The sequence below is a fragment of the Neodiprion virginianus genome, chromosome 1, assembly GCF_021901495.1.
Source record: "Neodiprion virginianus isolate iyNeoVirg1 chromosome 1, iyNeoVirg1.1, whole genome shotgun sequence".
NCBI lineage: Eukaryota > Metazoa > Arthropoda > Insecta > Hymenoptera > Diprionidae > Neodiprion > Neodiprion virginianus.
The window spans coordinates 27,643,930-27,647,460 of NC_060877.1; positions in this window are offsets into that span (position 1 = coordinate 27,643,930).

Below are 3,531 nucleotides of genomic sequence, written 5' to 3' on the forward strand. Positions count from 1 at the left end.
AGCACCTGCTGAAAATGTCGAAAATTGAGGTTCCGGTTTTTTGGCTGTAACTTTTGATGCGTTAATCGCAGCGTATTGGGACTGCGCCCAATCGATTTCTCTCGCAAAATTACGTCGGGATAGTGCCACAAATAATTAATCCCAGCACTTTTGAAAATTGCGAAAATTTTCGCCAAAAATGGAAAGGGGTTAGCCTTACTTTTTTTTTGGGCACAAAACTTTTGGTCTCAGATTCGATTCAAATGACCCTCATCTGACCAATTGGACCCTCAGGAACGCAGAAATCGCAGCGAAAAGAGCGTAGGACCAACAGGAGAGAAATGGCGAGCGAAAAAGCACCTGCTGAAGAATGTCGAAAATTCAGGTTCTGGTTTTTTGGCTGTAACTTGTGATGCGTTGATCGCAGCGTATTGGGACTGCGCCCAATCGATTTCTCTGGCAAAATTACGTCGGAATAGTGCCACAAATAATCAATTACAGCACTTTTGAAAATCGCGAAAATTTTCGCCAAAAATGGAAAGGGGTTAGCCTTACTTTTTTTTTGGGCAAAAAACTTTTGGTCTCAGATTTGATTTACATGACCCTTATCCGACCAATTGGACCCTCAGGAACCCAGAAATCGCAGCGGAAAGAGCGTAGGACCAACAGGAGAGAAATGGCGAGCGAAAAAGCACCTGCTGAAAATGTCGAAAATTGAGGTTCCGGTTTTTTGGCTGTAACTTTTGATGCGTTAATCGCAGCGTATTGGGACTGCGCCCAATCGATTTCTCTCGCAAAATTACGTCGGGATAGTGCCACAAATAATTAATCCCAGCACTTTTGAAAATTGCGAAAATTTTCGCCAAAAATGGAAAGGGGTTAGCCTTACTTTTTTTTTGGGCACAAAACTTTTGGTCTCAGATTCGATTCAAATGACCCTCATCTGACCAATTGGACCCTCAGGAACGCAGAAATCGCAGCGAAAAGAGCGTAGGACCAACAGGAGAGAAATGGCGAGCGAAAAAGCACCTGCTGAAGAATGTCGAAAATTCAGGTTATGGTTTTTTGGCTGTAACTTGTGATGCGTTGATCGCAGCGTATTGGGACTGCGCCCAATCGATTTCTCTGGCAAAATTACGTCGGAATAGTGCCACAAATAATCAATTACAGCACTTTTGAAAATCGCGAAAATTTTCGCCAAAAATGGAAAGGGGTTAGCCTTACTTTTTTTTTGGGCAAAAAACTTTTGGTCTCAGATTTGATTTACATGACCCTTATCCGACCAATTGGACCCTCAGGAACCCAGAAATCGCAGCGAAAAGAGCGTAGGACCAACAGGAGAGTAATTGCGAGCGAAAATGCACCTGCAGAAAATGTCGAAAATTGAGGTTCTGGTTTTTTGGCTGTAACTTGTGATGCGTTAATCGCAGCGTATTGGGACTGCGCCCAATCGATTTTTCTCGCAAAATCACGTCGGAATAGCGCCACAAACAATCAATTCCAGCACTTTTGAAAATCGCGAGAATTTTCGCTAAAAATGGAAAGGGGTTAGCCTCACTTTTTTTTTGGGCAAAAAACTTTTGGTATCAGATTCGATTTAAATGACCCTTATCCGACCAATTGGACCCTCAGGAACCCAGAAATCGCAGCGAAAAGAGCGTAGGACCAACAGGAGAGAAATGGCGAGCGAAAAAGCACCTGCTGAAAATGTCGAAAATTGAGGTTCCGGTTTTTTGGCTGTAACTTTTGATGCGTTAATCGCAGCGTATTGGGACTGCGCCCAATCGATTTCACTCGCAAAATTACGTCGGAATAGTGCCACAAATAATCAATTACAGCACTTTTGAAAATCGCGAAAATTTTCGCTAAAAATGGAAAGGGGTTAGCCTCACTTTTTTTTTGGGCAAAAAACTTTTGGTCTCAGATTCGATTGAAATGACCCTTATCCGACCAATTGGACCCTCAGGAACCCAGAAATCGCAGCGAAAAGAGCGTAGGACCAACAGGAGAGAAATGACGAGCGAAAATGCACCTGCTGAAAATGTCGAAAATTGAGGTTCTGGTTTTTTGGCTGTAACTTGTGATGCGTTGATCGCAGCGTATTGGGACTGCGCCCTATCGATTTCTCTTGCAAAATTACGTCGGAATAGTGCCACAAATAATCAATTACAGCACTTTTGAAAATCGCGAAAATTTTCGCCAAAAATGGAAAGGGGTTAGCCTTACTTTTTCTTTGGGCAAAAAACTACTGTTCTCAGATTCGATTTAAATGACCCTTATCCGACCAATTGGACCCTTTGGAACCCAGAAATTGCAGCTAAAAGAGCGTAGGACCAACAGGGGAGAAATGGCGAGCGAAAAAGCACCTGCTGAAAATATCGAAAATTGAGGTTCCGGTTTTTTGGCTGTAACTTTTGATGCGTTAATCGCAGCGTATTGGGACTGCGCCCAATCGATTTCTCTCGCAAAATTACGTCGGAAAAGTGCCACAAATAATCAATTACAGCACTTTTGAAAATCGCGAAAATTTTCGCTAAAAATGGAAAGGGGTTAGCCTTACTTTTTTTTTGGGCAAAAAACTTTTGGTCTCAGATTCGATTGAAATGACCCTTATCCGACCAATTGGACCCTCAGGAACCCAGAAATCGCAGCGAAAAGAGCGTAGGACCAACAGGAGAGAAATGGCGAGCGAAAAAGCACCTGCTGAAAATGTCGAAAATTGAGGTTCTGGTTTTTTGGCTGTAACTTGTGATGCGTTGATCGCAGCGTATTGGGACTGCGCCAAATCGATTTCTCTCGCAAAATTACTTCGGAATAGTGCCACAAATAATTAATTCCAGCACTTTTGAAAATCGCGAAAATTTTCGCCAAAAATGGAAAGGGCCTTACTTTTTTTTGGGCAAAAAACTTTTGGTCTCAGATTCGATTGAAATGACCCTTATCCGACCAATTGTACCCTCAGGAACCCAGAAATCGCAGCGAAAAGAGCGTAGGACCAACAGGAGAGAAATGTCGAGCGAAAAAGCACCTGCTGAAAATGTCGAAAATTCAGGTTCTGGTTTTTTGGCTGTAACTTGTGATGCGTTGATCGCAGCGTACTGTGACTGCGCCCAATCGATTTCCCTCGCAAAATCACGTCGGAATAGTCCATAGAAGACCTCTATTCCAGCACTTTTCAAAATAGCGAAAATTTTCTCCAAAAATGCAAAGGGGTCAGCCTTACCATTGGATGAAGAATATCAAGACAGTTGCCCTCATGGGCTTTGATGTGACAACCGAAAATTGCTTCATGAGATGTTATAACTGTAGATTTGAGAACTCATTGCAGAACATCAGAGAGTTTCCGATTTCGCCATGATGCTGGCTGCATTCACCTTCTGAGTAACACAGTCCTCGCAATGGTAAGCCCAATCCAGTACTTGGCCTGAGTGTTCTTACCGACTTGTCGGCGATACAATAAATCAATAATGGGAGTAAATATCTTTCAAAATTTGTAGTGAAACAGTGATTTAATTAAAGTGTAGTTACCTGAGAGAAGAATGTATACATACA